At 41.2% G+C, this 22,262-nt stretch overlaps 1 pseudogene; it reads right to left on the bottom strand.

Moving 5' to 3' along the window:
* Nucleotides 1–15,195: 15,195 nt before the first annotated feature.
* On the bottom strand, nt 15,196–15,487 carry LOC148020686 (calmodulin pseudogene; annotated as a pseudogene).
* Between the last annotated feature and the right edge of the window lie 6,775 nt (nt 15,488–22,262).

The raw sequence follows: 22,262 nt of genomic DNA, 5'->3' as shown, positions 1-22,262 counted from the left end.
AGTAAAGATGGTATGCGAGCTGTTCAGTTTATGACTGTTGGGGTAAATCATCCGAGAAACAGGGACTCCTTGCGTGAGGCACCACTACCTGCGAAGGAGTTGGATTTTCATTAGGTACCGCTGTCTTGCGAGATGCCAGTGGTACGGAGCGGAGAAAAGAGGAGATCTCGCCTCCTGGCAGCCAGTCTTTCTCCAATAACTTTGTTGGGTTTACTTCAGATAGTTCCGTGAGTTATCAAAAAATTTCAGATTTGCCTAGAGCTGCCAGGCAGTACATTGGTCGTAAGGAGAAAGAGTTGAAGAATGCAGGTATTTTGCAAGCAGAAGAGCATGTAGATGGATTGTATGAAGGGATGTCTTATGCAGATACATTGTTTGAGATGAGAGCAATGCTGAAAACTGATGTATGCAAGGGTTCAAAGATCATACCTGTGCAAACCTTGGATATGTTTCAGGAAATTTCTGGTTTTATGCTGCAAACAGAGTTAGAGGCTGAGAAAACTCAGCAAGCTGAATTTATGGCTGATCTTGATCAGCTAATAGAATTGCAGAGGGCTGAATCCATTCAGCCAACAGAGTTGAATGCAGAAAAAATTCTGCATACGGAGTTTTAGGATGCATCTATGCAGTCCATAGAGCCGAGGGCTGAATTCATTCAGCCAACAGAGTTGAATGCAGAAAAATTTCTGCATACAGAGTTTCAGACTGCACCCATGCAGTCCAAAGAGCTAAAGGCTGAAATTTTTCAGCCAACAGAGTTGAAAGATGCTGAAAATTTGCAGAAATTGCAGCAAAGGAAAGAGTGCTTGAATGATGCCAAGGTTGACACAAAATATAAAACAGTTGATAAGAAGGTTAAGCCGGTTGCAGGCCCGCTTCCTTCTGATAGTGATGAACAGATTGAAAAAGCTATGAAGCAGCCTATGTTGAGGGATCCTGCAAATATTGGACATAAGTTTACAGCTGAAACTCTTGCAGAATTGAAGATTGGAAATGATGATTTTTTGCTTCCAGTGGAAAAAGAATGTTTTAGAGAGATGCTTGGACGTCATGGTAAGGCATTTGCTTTCTTTCCACATGAAATTGGCTGCATTAGTCCCGAATTGGTTGCACCTATTGTCATCTTCACTGTTCCTCATGTAGCATGGAATATACATCCTATACCTGTGCCTAAAGCACACTTGCCAAAGCTGATAGAGTTGCTGAATGAAAAGATTAAAATGGGGATTTTGGAACCCTCTTCTGCACCTTATTCTAACAGGTGGTTTACTGTACCAAAGAAGAATGGTACTTTGAGATTTATTCAGGATATGCAGCCCGTGAACAAAGTGACAATCAGGAATGTGGGTACAGGTCCAGTTGTGGATGAATTTGCTGAGGCTTTTGCAGGATGAGCCATCTATTCTCTAGGAGACTTGTATTCAGGTTATGATAAGTTTCAGCTTGCCTTGGAAAGTAGGGATATTACTACTATGCGGACACCTATTGGTCTTGTGAGGATGTGTACCTTGCCTTAAGGTGCTACAAACTCAGTTGCTCATATGATGAATGCTATGCATAGAGTTCTTCGAGACTATATTCCGCACTATACCATGCCTTTTCTAGATGATGTGCCTATTAAGGGTTGTGCAGAAGAAGAAAAGAATGAAAGTCTTGATTTGCGTGGATGTAGACAGTTTGTGGCTGATCACTTGAATGCTTGTGAACAAATATTGACACGATTAGAGGAGGTAAATTTGACACTTTCAGGGCTGAAATCTGTCTTTGCTATTAATGAAGTCATCATAGTTGGGCATATGGTTGGATATTATGGCAGAAAGCCTTCTCCTGCAAAGGTGGATGCCATAAACAGGATTGCAGAGTATTGCTCGACTACTTCAGAGGTGCGGAGATTTGTGGGAGCTTGTGTATTTTACATGATTTGGATTCCTCATTTTGCTCATATTGCAGATGTTCTCTATCAGCTGCTTCGAAAGGGGCAGAAATTTCATTGGGATGAGAAGCATTCAAAAGCCATGCATAAGCTCAAGAAGCTGTTGCAATCAGCTCCTACTCTACGCAAGGCGGATTATCAGTGTGGACGGCCGATCATGTTGACAGTTGATACTAGCCCTATTGGCATAGGTTGGGCTGTGGGACAGGATGATGCTGATGGAAATAGGTATGCAATCCGCTTTGGAGCTAAAGTTCTTAATGAGCGACAAAGGAGATATCCGCAGATTAAAAGAGAATTGTGGGGAGTAGTCACTGCACTGAAGTGTGACAAAGGATATTTTATTGGAGCTTCAGTTATTGTGGAAACAGATTGTTTGCCTTTGCTTGGCATGATTACTAGTTGCTCGACTCCAGATATAGCGATGCTTCGGTGGATTGCCTATATCAAATCATTGAATCCAGAATTTCGACACATAGCAGGGAAAGATAATCTAGTTGCTGACATGCTTTCTAGAGCGAGATATGAGGATGAGGAGTCAATGCTTGCAGAAGATGATGAGACAGAGTTTGCTGCTTCTGTCCTTATTCATGATTGTCATGTATCTACTGTTGAAGCCTTTATTGAAGAACTTTATGTTGATGAATGGCTGCAAATTGGACAATATCTAAGTTCATTGACTCGAAGAGCTGATTGGACAGATGATGAATTCAAGAAAATCAGAAGGAAGGCTTATGGGTATTTCTTGAAAGATGGTTTTCTTTGGAAGCATCCAAGAAAGAGAGGAGGCTTGCCCTTGAGAGTAGTTTGTGATGTAGCGATGCAAATACAGATTATGCGAGAGTTTCATGAGAGCTCATGGGCTGGACATAGAGGTGTGTGGGCTACCTATGAGAAAATCAAAGAAAGATACTGGTGGAAAGGGATGTATAAAGATGTTTCTCACTTTGTGGAGACTTGCAGGGATTGCCAGCTTTACTCTTTAGTGCGACATCGTGATGAGCTGCATCCGACTTATCCACTATGTATGTATTACAAGTGGGTGGTAGACTTGGTTACTTTGCCAGTGGGACTTTGGCAGATGAGATATCTTGTCTTGGCTAGGGAGGATCTTACAAACTATGTTGAAGGTAGACCGTTGCGGACGAAGACCACCACTACAGTATGTAAATTCTTGTTGGAAGAAATATTTTGCAGGTATGGATGTATAGGCAAGATTACAGCTGATCGTGGAGAGCTAGATGCTGATGAAGCTAGAGAATTCTTCTCACGGCTTGGGATTAAATTGGCTCTTACTACTGCCTATAATCCAGAGGGAAATGGCAAAAGTGAAAGAGGACATCCGCCAATAGTTAAAGCATTGGCAAAAGCTTGTAGAGGTCGGATTGGAGATTGGCCGAGATTACTACCTTTTGCATTGTGGGCTGATCGCTCTACACATAGTGTGACTACTGGATACATGCCTGCGGAGTTGATGTATGGGCAAAAACCTGTCATGCCTACTGAAATTTGTGCTCTCACTTGGAGTGTTCTTCCGTGGCATGAGAATTTATCAAGGGAAGAGCTCTTAGCCCTTCGGATTCGTCAACTAGAGAGAAGGACAGAAGATGTGCATCTAGCCGTTGACCGTTTGAAGGCAGCCCGTCTCAGAAATAAGGACAGGTTTGATTTAAGGCATCGCTTGAGGCCTAGAGCCATAAAATAAGGAGATTGGGTTCTAGTCTATGACAGTAGTCTAGAAAATCAGCATAGTAGCATGAGAAAAATGGTTCAAAGATGGTTTGGGCCGTATGAAGTGAAAAAGGTTTTTGACAATGGTACTTATGAGCTGGCTGAATTAGATGGAACAACATTGAGGGTGCCTATTGCTGGAAAACGAGTCAAGATTTTCAAGAGAAGAGAAGATGAAGAATATGCACTTGAAGCATTGACAGAAGAAGAGCAGATAGGAGAAAGACAAGCAGATGAGACAGAAGACATAGATGATGAAGCTGATGGAGAAACAGGTTTACTAGAATCAGAAGATGGACTTGACCTGTTTGTGGAGTTGAATGATCCTGGATAGTTGGCACATCCGGAGGATGCGCAGGTTTAGAGGGGGTGGATGTCGTATTGCTGCGCATTCGAGGTGTGTAAACCACCCAAAAGTTGTGCATGGGATTTGGTACTTTGTACATACTTAGTTGTTGTGATTACATTTATTTAATGCGTATGAGTATAGTGGGGAGGAGTTGGAGACAAAAGTGGCGAATATGATGAGATGCTTTCAGCCTATGTTGAGCAAGGTTGAGTGGAAAGCACAACTGATGCTGGTGAACATGTTAGGACTTTGTCTTCTCCTTTTCCAGCTACATCAAAAATACCTAATGATAACAACCCTCCACATCCAGGAGTTGGAAAGAAGGAGGCTAAGCATTGAAATGTGCTATGAGAAGCATGGAGTTATCACTGTTACAGTGTGTGCTTGTTTTGGGTTACAATGTGTTGTTTACATGGGCGCCAAAGATATGGAACGACAGGCTCTTAAAGTATTCAGAATGAGACTTTTTGGAGTTGAGGTATGTGCTGTCCAGTTTGGTACAGGTACGTTGAAAGATGTGGCATCAGAAGCAATAAGATACTTGGTTACAAATGAAGAGACTACACACTATATTTTAAGGTCCGTAACTGGATCTCACCCTTATCCAATGCTGGTGAGAGATTTTTATGCCATTATTGGCAAAGAGACTTGACGACAGTGTTGCTAATGAGGGATTTCAAATGCTAAGAAGGGAGGGAAAAGAGGAGCGTGTGACGAAAAGGAAGGAAGGGGAAATGCTAATTGGGGATGAAAGGAGAAGGGGAGGAATCTAAAGGGAGCGAGAGACAGAGAGAGGAGCTCGGCAAAATGCCTGCGGCTACTACTCTCGTCCAGTCGGTGGAGCCGCAGTCCATCAAGAAGCTCAGCATCAAGTCTCTCATACGAACCTTCGACCTCTTTGCAAGTTGACATGCCGAGCACCCACCCCCAAATCTCGAGAGTTTGAGAATTCGAAAATCTTGCAAGATAAATACTGAGTACCAGGCCGTAAAAGATTTGCTACCACCATAGACACGAGGCGGCACTTGTCTTGTGATGGCTAGGGCCCGCGCTGTGGATATCGAGGGTGTTTGTCCACCAACAAATCTTGTGATGGATCGGTCGGCATCATTGCTAGCTCCAAAAGGGGAAGACGCTGATCAGTTCGAAGGAATCGGAGCTTGAGAATAGCTGACAAGAGAGTATGTGAGAGCTACAGGGTGACGAAGTATGACAATTACTGCAACATGTGGTGCGTGGAATTGAAACAGAAGCAGAAAGGCAGTAGCACATCAAAAATGAGTTTTTAAGGCTGACTGGCATCACAGTCTTCCACTCCTAGTTTCAATATCTTTCGACCTGAATATTGATTCGTATTAGATCTGTCGCCTGGCTTCGAGAAAGTGAAAATTGAGCGTGCGTAGAGATAGTTTGACAGGAAAAAGACATGAACTCTAAATGTGGAGAAGGAAACAAGTTGTTTTGACAAAAACAGGTTTTCTACTTCCTTGCCCAATGGGACGAGATGAAGACGCTGAACATCAGTAACTCAATGTTAACCATGGAAAGACTTGTGCAAGAAATAGAGACTATTGAGATTTCCAGATGTGCTGCTATGTAACAAACGGGAAGTTGAAGTCCAGAGCCAGAGAGAATCACCTGTAATCAGAACTATCTTTTGCCTCTGAACTTCATTGGAACAGGTTGCTGCTTGTGAGAATTTTGAGTTATGGAGAAATTTATTGAAATGGGCTTTGCCATCCCCTGAAATTCAGGACCATTTTCTTCTAAGATGTGCTGCTATTCTTGCTCTCACTGTCAAGATAACCTTTGAAGAAAACCATCAGCATTCTCTGGATCAATCTATAAAATTCTCTCTTGTAATCATGAAATGCATGAACGGATCTACACACATTAGAGCAGCGGTTGAGGAGTCTTTCAAACTATTAAGTTATCTGTTTGTACAGAGCCTGCTTCCAATCTACCCTGAGAATCAAGATGTTTGGAGTCTTAAGCAGTAGGATTCCTGAAAATTTGTTCACAGACATTATTTCTCAGCAGAATTTATCAAGTGCCAATGGAAAAACTGAATTCAAGCATCTGTATGTAAAACTGAATGTGTTCAGAATTTTCTGAACATGAGCTTCATGTAACTCACTTGACAAGAAAGATAATGTACTTTGGCATCAGCAATTCAATTTTCTTCTTGTGAGTCTCTTCCATTGCTGTATCTTGAACCCCGTGTTCTGCAGCCCTTGCGTGAACTCTACGACACCGTGAGACATCTATTCACCACTTTTTGGTGATTCTTCTCTACTCGAAATACTATGAGTTGTTCCAGAGGCACCTAGGATCTCTTGATGGAGTATGTGCAGGTAGCAATGGTGCTCACAAAGTCTTTTGAAACCTAAACGGGGGGATCATTCGATGAGAGCACGCTTTCAAGGTTGAAGTTCTTAGAGAAAACTTGAAATATCTCATCACCCTGGCTGGCAAAGATAGTCTCATGGATCCACTCGTCGAAGTGTGCATGAGCATCCATCTTAGTAGGTAGGAGGGATGTGGTGGATATAAAGAGATGAAGAGAGAAAGTGTGAAATGAAACAATGAAACAAGAACTAAACTAGTTCTACCTTAAAAATCTTAAGTTTTAAACCATTAAGGGTAGTTCACATATGATATTTAGTTATGGCTTTACTTACGTCTTTGTAAAGTTTACATGCATATATAAATGTGTTGATGTGGAAAGTTTATACCAAGTGTATGATTTTGTATAAATGCCATATTTTTTAAATATTGCAAGTTTGCAAGTGACAATATTCTATTAGCCAAAAAAATTCAAAATTTTACAAGTGTTGGATATTACAACTTGTCGCGTTGGGATTTTTGGGGAGACTCTACAATTTCTAAAATATGTGGAGCCACACACATTCCACTAGTAGCAGTAACCTCAGCTCGGCTTCAAATTTTCTTACCATCTAGTTTAAAATAGAAGCTAACAAGTGGATTTTGCATTAACATTTTAATTTCTTGGTGCATTATACTCAAGGGCCAATCATCCTCCATTTGCAATAGTTGGGGCTCATCACGGCCCTCACAAATGATAGTAACATCCATAGCTGCACTTTCATGCGTGTCTTGATCAAGCCACAACCATTTACCTTTGAGCATCCTTCATCTACGATACTTGAACACTAGGCATAAAGTCTGTCATGTGACAAAGTACCTGTAATTGGAAAGGAAAGTTAGTTGATCCATCCCAAAGTAAGATAATAGTCAACTAAGAGAGAAAAATTTTACCTGAAAGCCATGTCCCTTGTTGTGACTCGACACTCCATTGTGTCAAGACTATGAGTCATTTTTTATGTCCAAGTTTTGCCTAGAATCCTTATTACATGCTCGAGTAATTTAATCATGAATATATATGTGCATCACGTGGGTTCAAAATAAGGTATTTTAAGAATACTAGTTTTATATATTTTTTAATATATAGAAGGGTGTAACATAAAGGGACTATTTACAAATTAAATAAAAAAGGTTTATGTTTATTCAAGAAAAGTTCACAGATAAGGATATTTATAAATAGGCTTTGAACACACGTAATGTAGAGGATATACATAAAGCAACTTCCCCGAGGTTACATAATCCTCCAATGCACTTTTTATGTCGTATGTGATTTTGGTACATCTAAAACCCTTATATTCCTTGAACATATGTGAAAAAATTGCAATTGGTATGAACCATCTTAGATGTACATTCTTTGAGCCGGTGCTTGGCTTCATAGAGTTCAATATGTCTATTGAAATTTTTGTGCTACACATGTGCAAAATGTCACTACTACACAATAGCCATTCTATGCTATGGAGATTCAGTATGTGCATAGACTCAAGGGTTCCATATTCTCGATTCCCCTAGGGAAATATGTACTTGGAGTCATAGAAAAGAATTCCCCTCAAAGAGGAATCTACCAATTTTAAGGTGGTAACACTCAAAAGAACATGTGAAACTCTGGACATTTTGCCACTCACAACAATCTAAAGGGTATATTTCTATAAATATGAGACAAGTAGTTACATATATATCATGAAATTAACACGGATATGTTAGTGAGGGGGAGGAATGTGGATAAAGGCAAATGAAAACTTGATGACATTACATGGCCACTCACTTCTGGTTATAATTCACCTTGCACGGACAGCTTGGATAGTGAGTTTGGTATTCCATCAATTGTGACTCCTAGTGTGAGACATAGATATGTACCACCTCATGAGAGGGGGGGAGTCTCATACTACACCTCAGTTGAGAAGATCAGAAAGAGTCAGAAAGCGTGTGATAGACTTACATACAATGGCTACACAATGAGGCACTATGCATATATGGCAAAAGTCACTAGCTTCAAGGAACCCACAAAGTTTTCTAAAGCTATTTTGGATGATCATTGGTGTAAGGCAATGGATGAGGAATATTTGGCATTGGCCAAAAATGACACTTGGGATTTGGTTGGTTTGCATGAAGGAAAAAGTCATATTGGTTTCAAATGGGTATACAAGGTGAAGTGCAAATTAGATGGCACATTGGAAAGATACAAGGCAAGACTTGTGGCAAAAGGGTATGCACAACAATATGGTCTTGATTATGAGGAGACATTCAGCCCTTTGCTAAAATGGAAACCATGAGAATAGTGATTGCATTCGAAAAATGTAGAGGATGGAGTATGTATCAGATGGACGTGAAGAATTCTTTTCTCAATGGTTGAAGTGCAAATTAGATGGCACATTGGAAAGATACAAGGCAAGACTTGTGGCAAAAGGGTATGCACAACAATATGTTCTTGATTATGAGGAGACATTCAGCCCTTTTCTAAAATGGAAACCATGAGAACAGTGATTGCATTCGAAAAATGTAGAGGATGGAGTATGTATCAGATGGACGTGAAGAATTCTTTTCTCAATGGTGATTTGGTTGAGGAAGCATACATAGATCAGCTCGAGGGCTATGTACAACCTGATTTTCGTACACATGTGTGTAGATTGAAGAAAGGATTGTATGGGTTGAAGAAAGCACCTAGAGCTTGGAATGCTAAGATAAGTGCATGCTTATGGAAGCTTGGTTTCACTATGGGGGGGCAAGGCTGATCATAGCCTATTCACAAAGAAGACAAGGGTTGGTTATGTGATATTAGTTATCTATGTGGATGACTTAATCATTACAGGTGATGATGCCATAGGATTTGAAGAGATCAAGGACATGTTACATGTTGAATTTTAGGTCAAAGATTTGGGTGAACTGAAGTATTTCCTTGGGATTGAGGTTGTTTCTACACCTCATGGTACTTGGTTGTTGCAAAAGCAATATGTACAAGATATGCTAACCAAGTATGGTATGTTGGATTGGAAGCCTTTGAGCACTCCATTGGAGCAAAGTGTTAAGCTACTTGTGTAGATGTTGGGCATGAGATTGAGAATGTCACTATGTATAGACATATGGTGGGTAGCTTGATTTACCTTACCATTACTAGATTGGACCTTATCTATTCAGTTGGATTGATTAGCAAATTCATGTAGAAGCCTAGGAAGCCTCACTTGTGCAATGAGTAGGATCTTAAGATATATGAAGACTACATTAGATTATGGTCTATTCTGTGATCATGGTATGCCTTTGGAGCTTAAGGATATGTAGATGTTGACTGGGCACAAAGTACCTATGATAGGAGATCTACTAGTGGGTATGCATTTTCCCTTGGTAGTAGTATGGTCAGCTAGAGCACTAAGAAGCAACCTACAGTTGCACTCTCTAGTACTGAGGAAAAGTATAGAAAAGCTACACTTGCTACATGTGAGGCAGCATGGCTCATGAAGCTTCTTGATGATTTGGGCATGCAGGAATTGAGGCTTGTCACACTCTATTGTGACAACATGAGTAGTGTGCTCCTAGATACTAATCCTGTCTATCTTGCTAGGATTAAGCACATTGAGTTACATTATCACTTTATCATAGAAAAAGTGATTGCAGTAGGTGACATTGATTTGGTCCATGTGAGGACAAAAGATCAAGTTGCAGATATCTTTACCAAGTCATTGGGTAAAAATAAGTTTGTGCATTTTAGAGAGCTACTTGAAGTGGAGTACCACACTTGATCTTGAGGGGGAGTGGTGAGATTCAAGCTCATGTACCTTTGGTTTGGTTTACTTACCTTAGTTGATGGGTCACACTGACTCAACCACGGTTACATCTAGGTCAGTGTACTTATGTATGTTTGATTGTATGTACACACTGGGTGAGTGTGTGGAAGATAATGGATGTTGGATAGAGAGCATGGCTGCTCTCCTTATTACCTGACCTTTGTCCCTCTCTCTCTCTCTAATTTCTTTCAAAAAAGAACAAGAAATACCACTTGTGTAAATTGAGAAAGAGTATTTATGGTGTTAAGTAAGGAGCTAGGAAAGGATACCATAATTTTGATGCTTTTCTGTAGTCACAATGATATATTCACAATGATATGGATCCCTTTTTATACACAAAGAAGGCACATGATGGTAGCCTCATTATATTGGTACTTTATGTTGATGATATGTTGATTTCTCAGAGAGCTCTTATTAATGAGGTTGATGCTTTGAAGAATCAACTCAAGAAGAGCTTTAAGATGAAGGATATGGAGTAAGCCTCACATATACTTGGTATACACATCACATGCAATGTAACGTGTCCACCTGTTCCCTTTTCAGGACATGTCTCAGCAGCCCATCGCAAAGAGGGTCTAGAAAGCTCCGCCCTGCACTTCCATGGAATGTTATGGGGTTTGAGATCTAGGTTTTTCTGAGTCTGCCACGTAGCGGAAGTATCTTGGCCGTTCTCACTTAGGATCGACCTGAATCAAGGTTCTCCTAGTGGTCAAACTTTCTAGAACGACAGCTCTAGCGTCGAACCCCAGGCGAACTACTTTACGCAAAAACGTCAGGGTCGAAGCGGATTCATGCTACACTTGGTTCAAGGAGAATGGGAAACGAGAGGGATGCAAAGCTCGATCTCTCTGCTCGTAAGGCATAGTCCCATTCCGTTCCCCTAAAACAACATACATCGGAATTCTAGTAACTTAAACTCTAGGTCAGCGCCCTTGCTGTTCATTTCCTTTGAGAAGACCTCCTTGCTGTCCATTTCGCTTGAGAAAGGTTCTCGGCCAACCGGGACCACCCATCCGTAGAACGGACCCATGGCCACATCCACTGCACTTTCCTTAGGGTTGTTTTAGTTGTCTAATTACCTACCACATTTAGTTGGACATGCATAAAATAGCTTCCTTAATTAGCCAATTAGACACCGGTTTCTTCATGTAATCTTATCTCACTGACATAGAAAATCAGTTTCAAACAAGTTCCTTTACAATAATTGATCTTGGTTATCTTTGAAAAACATCATATAATCCAGCCCGTAGGTTAATCCATAATCTGCCCGAAGGCTATCCCAGCAATCCACAGGGATTACTAATCCAAGATTCTACCCGTAGACTAGTATGCGGGCCTCGAGATCCAATCTTGTCGGCCTCTTGTGCAAGGCCCAGAAGGCAAGGGATTTATGGCCAGAGCCCCCCCGGCACCTAAGCGTCCTCCTGCTCCAAGTAGTGCCCAACAGAGAGACCTCTCGCGGCGGGCTCGGTCCACGTTCCCGGCATGGCTAACAACCCCCTTGGTTAGGGTCAGGCAAATAGTCCAGGGTAACTGATGCTGCCTCTCCCTTCAGGCCTTCAACCTGAAGCATTAATTAACTTTCCATCTTTTAGTTCCTTGAGCAAACAATGCAAACAGTGCTCCTAAACTGTTACAAGCACAATCAATCTAGTGGTCGTTTATTTGGCCAACTGCTAAGGAGTGAATCCTTATCTCTGAATGCATCTAGCATTCGTTCTGGGATCAATTACAACTTGGCAAGTTCGCCAAGGGTTTGTTTGTTCACCCTTTTGTCCTTGGGTTAGGGCCATACCCTACTAGCCCAACTTAACCAACACCTTCGGTTTCATAAATTAACAGTAAATCCTGGCGACCATGTTGCTCTAACTTGATTGATCCTTTGCTTAGCAAGAAATACATAACTTCCCTTATCTTGACAAATTACCCCAAGAAGGTGATGTAACAGGATGACTACTCATCCTCTTGCAAGTTATACTTGCACTAGAACCTGCCAAACTTAATCCAAGGAATGGAAAATCTATCTTATGATTAAACCACGACGTTGCAACTTGTTGCACAAGTGTCGCACCGAACTCATGGGATCATTTCACCCATTGAACGACTTTTCTTGGTCAAGGAATTTTGTTTAGACAAGAAGCAGGGTTTAGGTTGTCTTCTTACCCAACCAACCCTAATTGTACTAGGCCAACAATGGTCCTAGGGTTTCCAAACTCAATCTGAGTTTTAGCATTAGGTCGAACGATCCTTAGGGTAAAAACCCTAGATCGTTGTTTGCATGAGCGTCCAATTGACCCAACATTCCAAGAATGTTGGTAGGACCTTTGGGTTTGAGGGCTTCGACTTGGCGTCCAAGTTCGATAGTTAGCTGCATTCTTAACGTGCCAAGCCCTAGCTAGTACTTGAGGTGTTTATTGTATTGACTAGTTATGCCTATACGAATCCCCATCGGTTATAACATTACTAGTGATTTAGGTAAATTGACCTACTTGTCTTGCGACAAGGATAATTCTTTCCTAGAGGTGCTAACATTGTTCCAAAGGTGTAAACAGATGCTAGATACCACATTTCGTGCAAGTATACAATTTGTTACATCTATGTCCTATGATGTATGTAATACCCCTTTACTTTTCTTACCAAGGTCACGACGAATGATAACTTGCATGAAACCTACTAGGGTTTACATCAAAGAATCATGCCTACAACCTTTTGTTTAGGCAAATGAATTTCATGCTTTGATTAGCCAAGCAATCTTTTCTAAATACAACTCAATGAAGTGAAATTTACGCATAATGAATATGTAACATGCAACCCTAGATACAACATCGTTAATGAAGTTCATGTGACATGCAACCTTCCATCCGTTTGACAAACATCTTTGCATGCAACATGCACTGTTCCTAGTTTCACTTTCATGCCATGCAACAGAAGTTGACAATCTCCTCATGCGAGTCATAACAAAGGAAGTTATTGACTAAATGCAAGATACTCTTTTTCCTTCACGGCCAATGCACTTAAAGATTTCCTCTTTAACCCTAGGCAATATGTGTTTTAGATTTCTACTTTGAAAATGCATGACAAGGCGATTTGTGACTAAGTTCATAGGGCGGGTAAGTGATTTACATTTTTGACTTTGGAGATGCAAACGATCCAATTGCATGATATGCACCAATCCTTATCTATCGTTTAAAGAGATAATTTATCAAATGTACTTCTATCACTACCACATGAATTAATGATAAGCATAAAATGCATTCTCCCTATGGAATCAAGCGTGTTTAAAGAATTTCTTATACGTAGAAATAAATTCGTGGAACCTAGGCTTGTGGATCCGCGGTGATGTCCACATGTAAGTTCGGGGAGGAACCTCCCGTGGTTGTGCCTTGCATCTTCTTGGGAGCCATCGTAGACGTGATTATGGAATCCCTATTTTCTTGGTGAACAGCCTTGAAATTGACTGCTTCTCCCTTATGTAAAAGTACCCTTTACAAGGTGTGGGTTTTTAGGCCCCAGGTAAGGACCGCGTGCACAAGGCTTAAGCCCTTGCCTCTAGAAGCTTCTAAGAAGATTCCAAAGAGCTTCTGACTTATCCAGGACTAGGTGGGTAAAGGCCAATGATTGGGGAATGAAATTTTGACAACGAAGGGGATAGTGATCGATGGCGGTCTCAGATCCCCAGCGTGGCAGCCTCTCTTCTTTTCCTCCTCCTCTCCCGAGGGCTAAGGGGGGTTTATATAGAGCTTAAGGGGGGGAGAGACTCCATACATGTGGAGCCCCCACATGCTTCCCTCTTCTCCCATGCATCTCCACCTCTTCACCTCCTTCTCCCACTCCCTTCCCTCCTGCCATGCGTTGGCTACGGGGAAAGGGATAATAATAAAAAAATTTAACTTAACCTTACCATTATCCCATTGCCCCTTCAAAAAGGGTGTTCTCCCGTGGGTTTTTACGGTCTTCAACCCCGGCCTCGATTTCACAATGCAGAGGCCTCATTCTTGCGCATGCGGGGTGCGGATTAAGCTACCGATAATTACGATGTGAGAGATGATCTTACACACGCTTTTACGCGGTGTGCAGGGAGTCAAGTTCATCAATATTTTTGAGCGGAAATATTACATTCTCTCCCCCTTAGAGGAATCAAGATGTCCTCATCTCGAGAAGAATTGGGGGTATTGTTGGTTGAGAGTACTTTCATCTATCCAAGTGGCATCCTCCTCGGGATAATCTTTCCACTGGACGAGACATTCTCTCAAGGTTCTGGATCTCAATTTTCTTTCCCTCACATCTAAGATCCTGTAAGGCCGTTGTCGAGGGGTTTTCGAAAGCAAAGATGTGACCACAGAGGTCCTTGAGCAATTCCAAGGTAGAAGATCAATCAAGCAAATAATCAAGATGAGAAAATGATGTCAAGTCTCTGTCTTTATTTTTGCCAATAACTGAAGATGAATAGAAAGCCAAATTAGCTTATAGTGGCAACCTCCACAACATTCATTTTTACATTCCAACAACTCTTCAGAAGACTGATGAGACAAACAACTTTCTAGCCTAGCAACTCCCTCTTTTACATCAGAAGAGCTGAACTCTATTGTGACAACATGATCTTTTGATTCAGAGAGGTAACTATTTTCTATGTTCAAATCCACATCCTCACGTAGCTTCTGAGAATCCTAAACCCATTCTGGGACAACAATTCTGTATGTCTTAGCCTTGGCAAGGAGAAGTGAGCATTCCTGTCACAAGACCTTCTCCAAAAAAACACCTTGAATCCAGCAATCCAGCACCTGACTGTACCATGTTACATAAATGGAGCTCTCTACTAAAGCATTAGAGGTCAATTGCAAGAGTGAATGTTGCCACCATACAGCAAACTAAAGTGACCAAGTTTGTATGTGAGGGTCTTGGTAAAGTACAGACAGAATTGGCTTTGTGTTGGTTTCAAAATAGAAATCACCAGCAACCGCTTGCTGGCATAGCAGGTAATGTCCACCACAACATTTCTCCAGATGCAAAAAAAGGGTGGCTCATTTGGAAAGCATCATTCTCACAAACTTCTCATAATTTACTTGTCCATCATCATCTACATCTGCCTCACAAATCATCTCATCCACTTCCTCATCTATCAACTTCTCTCCAAGATTCGTCATCACATGGTGTAGCTCTACCGCAAAAATAAAGCCATTTTGGTCTTTATCAAAAACCTTCAAGGCTTCCTTTAATTACTCTTCAGAATTAGTGTATGTTTCCATCCGCATCAACCTCATTGATTATCTCTTGCAGCTCTGCCTCCCTTGGATTTTGGCCAAGGGACCGCATCACAATTCCCAATTCTTTTGTGGTAATGCTTCCGTTCCCGTCTTTGTTGAACAAACTGAACGCCTCTTTGAATTCAGCAATTTGCTCACTCACTACTGAGGCTACAGTTTCGAGTGACTGCTGCTAGTTACAATCTTGGAGATCCAATTGCACAATTTGAATGTTGTGAGGCCTGATTAGGCTACTAGATGCTAAAATTTGCTAGGCTTTCTGATTAAGGGTGTCCTGGTCCCATGTTAAAACTACTTTGCATCCGTGGAAAGCCAGGGCTATGGTGTGGACACAGAACATCCCAAAAAAAAAAGAAACATGCACGGCATCTACACACCTTATGAATGATGGCCTCTATCCGTTCGTGTATGATCGAATTGGCCCCTTGGATTCCGATGCTGACTCTCTCCGAAAAGCCCCTCCACGGCTCCACTTGCTTGCTTTTTCCCCTTCTTTTCTGGTTTTCCTTTCCCCTCTATTATTACGAGCATCTTTTTTGGCTTCTAATAGAATATAGATCTGAATACTGCTACATCTCTCATTTCACCTGGTGATGGCTCCATGAAGATAGAATTTCTCAGAGCTAGATTAATTACTAAGCTGTTGAGGCCTCAAGCCTCTTAACCAGCCACAAATAGTCACAATTAACCCATTTTCTTAGGCCCTTTGTAGTGTGGAACAGATCACCCTGATAAGCTCTACCAGTGAATACTGTCCAGCCTAGAGCCTCGTTGATATGTGTGCGCATATTTCCACAATCAATGAGGTCCTTCATGCCTGCACATTAGCCTATGGTTGTATCTTGTCCTTTGCAAAATACTATTCTTTATACGATCCAGGTGATTGCTCACACCCATTTTCAGGTGAGTATTTGAGATATGAGATTCAATATGTTGGCCAGTGCTGTTCTGTCCACGTGCTATGATTCTGATTGGATGAGCTTCAGTGTTGAAAACCCATTGATCAAGAGAAATAAGATCAGAGGGAGAGAAGGCAGGTACAAATATTTCAGTGTCTGGGCCAAAAAGAATGACTACATTTTATCATCCTTCACTCCAATGCATAGCCATAAGCTATACATGATTGCCTTTCAAAAGCCTGAAAGATGTCCTATCCCCAATCATGATAGATTTGATCCCCAGTTCTATGCCTCAAATACATCAAGGACTCAATTGTCTCTGGCCTCAAGTTATTCCAAGATGTGCCAATGGAGATGTCCTGACCGTTGTTAAAGTAATAATTTTCTCCTGTAAGTTTTGTTGGAGTGACTTGATAGAAATGATAGCATGTTTTTACAAGCTCTTTTGCAGCATCTAGATATCTGGTGGCCTTCTCACTAGTAGTATCTATTGATCCAAGAGCAAGCATTCCTGGGGCAAAACAGGCGAGTTCATCCATCTTGTCTATTAATGAATGAGCTTTAGAACGTTCTGCAATGTACAAAAAAATTTGATGGAGTCGATCTTTTTGTTAATGACATAAGGCCCTCCATTGACTGTTCCCACATATCCCTTCTTGTTTTGACCTTCCTCCTCATTTTTGTGACTCCCTGTTCCTCTGCCCCAAACTTGTTTCCAGCATCCTCAACACAACGTGTAATGCTTTACTATTTCTGTCTTGTTTCCTAGTACCCACACTTTTAGAAGATATTCATAGAAACTGTCACCCATTGCTCCAAAAGTAACCTTAGAAGTAGTAGGTCTCCCACTATCTGGGAATGTGGAGCTACTTTCAAGACCACCTTCTTCTGTGGTGTTCTGGATCTTTGGCTGCTGTTTCACTCCTTGGAATGTCATCTCCAAACTCTGCTATTGAAGACCATTCGTTTCTTCCCAATGAATCCTTGAGGTGTATTCCACACCTCGGATGCGCAAGAGTATGACATCCACCCCCTCTGATCCTGCGCATCCCACAGATGAGCCAACTACCTATGATCATTATCGTCAAGATCCAGAAATAGATCAATCTCTTCATTGTGTATTTCTGGTATATCAACAAGATTATCTGTCATATCATCATCTCTTATACTAGAGTTTCTTCTTGTTGCCCTTCTCTTGCAAATTCTTCCAATGCATAATCCTCATCATCTCTTTTCTTGAAAATCTTGATTCTTTTTCCTGCAATGGGCACTCTAAGCACTGTCCCATCCAATTCTGTCAGCTCATGTGTTGCATTGTCAAAGACATTTTGCCAAAGACATGTCTGACTATGTACGGCCCAAACCATCTTTTCACCATCTTCCAAAGTTTAGTATGTTGATTTTCAAGGCTGCTATCAAAGACTAATACCTAGTCTCCCTCTTCTATTGCTCTAGGCCGCAAGCGATGCCTGTTGTCAAACCTGTCCTTATTTCTAAGTCTAGCAACCTATAACCTATCAATAGTTAACTAAATATCCTCTGGTCTTCTCTCCAACTGCCGGATCCGAAGAGCTAAGAGCTCCTCTCTCATCAAATCCTCCTACCAATGTAAAACTGACCAAGTCAAAGCACAACTCTCAGTCGGCATAACCGGTTTCTGACCATACATCAAGTCTGTGGGCATATATCCTGTGATAACACTGTGAGTCGTACGATCAGCCCACAAAGCAAATGGTAGAAGTCTCGGCCATTCTCCAATCCGTTCTCTGCATGCTTTGGCTAATGCTTTCACTATCGGCGGATGCCCTCTTTCACTTTTTCCATTTCCCTCTGGATTGTATGCTCTGCTAGAGCCAACTTGATTCCTAGTTGAGAGAAAAACTCCCTAGCTTCATCTGCATCCAATTCACCATGATCTACAGTGATCTTACCCACATAGCCATAGTTGCAGAAAATTTCTTCCAATAAGAACTTGCACACTGCACTAATGGTCTTCGTTCTGAAAAATCTAACCTCAACATCATTGTAAGATCCTCTCTAGCCAAAACAATATATCTCATCTGCCATAGACCCATCCGCATAGTAGCCAAGTCAACTACCCACTTATAATGAATGCATAGCGGATAGGTCGGATGAATCTCATCTCGATGACACACTACGGAATACATATGACAATCTCTGCAAGTCTCTACAAAGCAAGAAACATCTCTGTACATGCCTTTCCACCAATATTTTTCCTTGATTTTCTCATAAGTAGCCCATACTCCTCTATGACCAGCCCAAGGACTCTCATGAAACTCTCTCATCACTTGTAACTAGGTCTCTTTATTGCAGACAACCCGAAGGGTAATCTACCCCTTTTCTTCGGGTACTTCCAAAGAAATCTCTCCTTGAGAAAATAACCATAGGCTTTTCTTCTGATCTTCTTGAACTCTTCATCTATCCATTCATCTCTTTTGCTTAGTGTACTAAGGTACTTGCCAATCTGCAACCAATCTCCAACATAGAGTTCTTCTATGAAAGCCACAATATCAAAGACATGGCAAACATGATCAACCATAGTGGCTGAAATTTTTGCATCATCCTCTTCTGCAAGTAGTGTCTCCTCATCATCATATCTGGCTCTAGACACCATATCCGCCACTGGATTATCCTTCCCTGCTATGTGTTTAAATTCTAGATTTAATGACTTGATGTATGCGATCCATCTCAGCATAGCCATATCCGGAGTAGAGCAACTCGTAATCATACCTATCAATGGCAAGCAATCTGTCTCTACCACAACTGGGGCTCCAATAAAGTATTCCTTGTCACATTTAAGAGCCATAACACTTCCCAGTAATTCTCTCTTGATTTGTAGATACCTCCTCTGTCTCTCGTTTAGGACTTTCGCCCCAAACCGAATAGCATACTTGTTTCCATCTGCATCATCTTGACCCACAGCCCACCAACCTATGCCAATTGGACTAGTGTCAACTATCAACACAATAGGCCTTTCGCAATTATAATCCACTTTCCTGAGAGTAGGAGAAATCTACAATAACTTCTTCAATTTTTGCATGGCTCTAGTGTGGCTCTTATCCCAATAAAATTTCAGCCCCTTTCGAAGAAGCTGATATAAACAATCTGCTATGTATGCAAAATGGGGTATCCAAATCATGTAAAACACACAAGCTCCAATGAATCTCCGTACCTCTGAAGTGGTAGAACAATACTCCGTAATCTTGCCTATAGCATCCACCTTCTCAGGTGAAGGTTTCCTGCCATAATACCCACACATATGTCCAACAATGACAACCTCATTTACTCCAAAAAAAAAATTTGCCTTGATAGTGTCAAATTCACTTCTTCTAACCTAGCTAAAATCTTTTCACAAGCTGCAATATGATTAGCCACAAAGTATCTACATCCCTGCTCATTTAGACTCTCATTCTTCTCTTCTTCCGCACACCCCTTAATGGGCACATCATCCAAGAAAGGCATGGTAAGCTGAGGTATGTACTCACGAAGGACCTTATGCATGGCATTCATCATATGTGCAATAGAATTAGTGGCACCTTGAGGCAAGGTACACATCCTGACAAGCCCAATAGGAGTTCTCATAGTGGTTATGTCCCTGCTTTCCAAGGCCAGTTGAAACTGATCATATCCCGAATACAAGTCACCTAAAGAATAGATGGCACGTCTAGCAAATGCTTCTATAAACTCATCCACAACTAGACCTATACCAATATTCCTGATAGTAACTCTATTTATTGGCTGCATGTCCTATATAAATCGCAGAGTACCATTCTTCTTTGGAACTGTAAGCTACCTATTTGAGTATGGTGCAGATGACGGCTCTAGTTGAAACAATGAGAGCACACAAGCTTTATGCTAAGAAGAAGAAGTGCGCATTTTTCAGGCGACAAATTGAATATCTGGGATTCATTGTATCAGTAGAGGGAATTTTAGTAGATCCAACTAAGGTCAGAGACGTTCTGGAATGGCCAACTCCAACTTCTGTCAAAGAAATACAATAGGGTGGTACAAAATTTTCATCAAGGATTATGCTTTGATTGTAACACCTCTAACTGATCTACTAAAGAAGCGAGTAGCAATTGTATCAACGGACCAGCTTTGACAAACTAAAGCAAAGCTTAGTATCAACACCCATCCTAAAACTTTTTGATCTTAGTAAGGAGTTTGAAGTGGTAATTGTCCATAATGCTGACTGACTCTCTGAATCTTTCTCAATCTGGACTCCATATGCAGAAGCATCTCCTCTAGCTGCCACATAAGAAATACACACAGCCATATTATCTACTAATTTCTTCATTTTGCCTTTCCCAAAATTGATAGCAAGCGGAGCTCCTTTTTCAGTCAACTAGATCTTGTCATCTTGCCCCCAAAATACCAAATTCTTCCTCCTTGCATCTTGAAAAGATTCACAATCCTTGCAATGCTGATGGTCTGTACTATCACACCAAATACATCTTTGATCTCTCCTAGGTGCACTAGGAGTACTCCTAGGTGCACTAGGAGCACTAGAAGAAATAGTAGGCGCAGTCAAAGCAAATTGCTCTTTCAAAATTCCCACCAATTCTGCTTTAATTGACTCCAGTGTCAAATCCGTTATACCTTTGATTATGTCATCAAGAGAGGAAGGAACCAAAGGAGCGGACGATTTTTGAGTAGAAGGAGCCGGCATCAGTCTTGAAACAGGAGGAACAAGAGGATTAGAAATAGTAGGCACTGGCATAGGCCAAGTAACTGGCTGAGGAAGAGAAGAAATGACCGCGGTAGAGGCAGACATAGGAGCAGAAGATGGCATCAGTGTCATAGATCCATTCTATAGGCGGGTCTTCCATATCCGCCTCTTGGTCAAAGTCGAGACCGCATCCTGGGCATCTTGCCAATCTGTTTTAAGACCCGTAGGCTTTGTGCGATCCTCATGAAGCTCTCCTAATTCTTCCTGAAGAGCAGGATCTGTAGCTTGCAAGAAAATCTCAACTTTCTCAATATCCAATGCTCTTTGTTCAATGGCATCAAGCTGACTATACCTCTCTTCAAATTCTCGTATCAATTCTTAAGCAGCTAGATGTTTGTTTGGCATGTAGACCCACTCTCGGAATGACCACTGTGTAGCCATCCCAAAGTCCTCAAGAAAATACTCCTCTTTTAGGGCCTTATTAAAATCTTGCCAATGTAAATTTTGAAGGAAAAGATCAATCACTTTTACCCTCAAGGAAGGTGTGACAAGGCGAACAAAATATTTACTCATAAGTCTTGTTAGTACTCCAAAAAATCCAATCTTAATCTCATACATCTTCAAATAAGCCAATACATTACGGCCATCAAATAACTTCTTTTCATTTTCAACTACTTCAATTGCCTTAGTCGAGCTAATTGCATTCTCTTGCTCCGAATATAGTTGCTTTGTTAAGACAACTATTGTTGATGCAATTGTTGCTATTGCTGCAAATACAATTGTGTCTGCTGATTTTGAAGCTGCATATACACATACATATTTTGCAAAATCTACTTTAAATCATCCGTAGAAGTACTTGAAGCAGAAGTCGATGATGAAGCTGAAGTAGAGGACAAAGCAGGAATCCTAGAAGAGGCTGAAATTGATGCTAAAGTACCTCCCATCGTGAAATATTTTTAAATGAGATGCTCTCATGTCGGGTTCACCAAAGATGTCGAAGGGTTTTCGAAAGCAAAGTTGCGACCACAGAGTTCCTTGAGCAATTCCAAGATAGAAGATCAATCAAGCGAATAAGCAAGATGAGAAAATGATGTCAAGTCTCTATTTTTATTTTTGCCAATAACTGAAGACGAATAGAAAGCCAAACTAGCTTACAGTGGCAACCTCCACAACATTCATGTTTACATTCCAACAACTCTTTGGAATATTGATGAGACAAACAGCTTTCTAGCTTA

Source organism: Lygodium microphyllum, chromosome 18 (genome assembly GCF_053477565.2).
Source record: "Lygodium microphyllum isolate KBCC chromosome 18, Lygodium_microphyllum_v1.1.10, whole genome shotgun sequence".
In the NCBI taxonomy this organism is placed as follows: Eukaryota; Viridiplantae; Streptophyta; class Polypodiopsida; order Schizaeales; family Lygodiaceae; genus Lygodium; species Lygodium microphyllum.
Note: the sequence above shows the minus strand (reverse complement) of the source record. Positions and strands in the feature narration are given on the sequence as shown.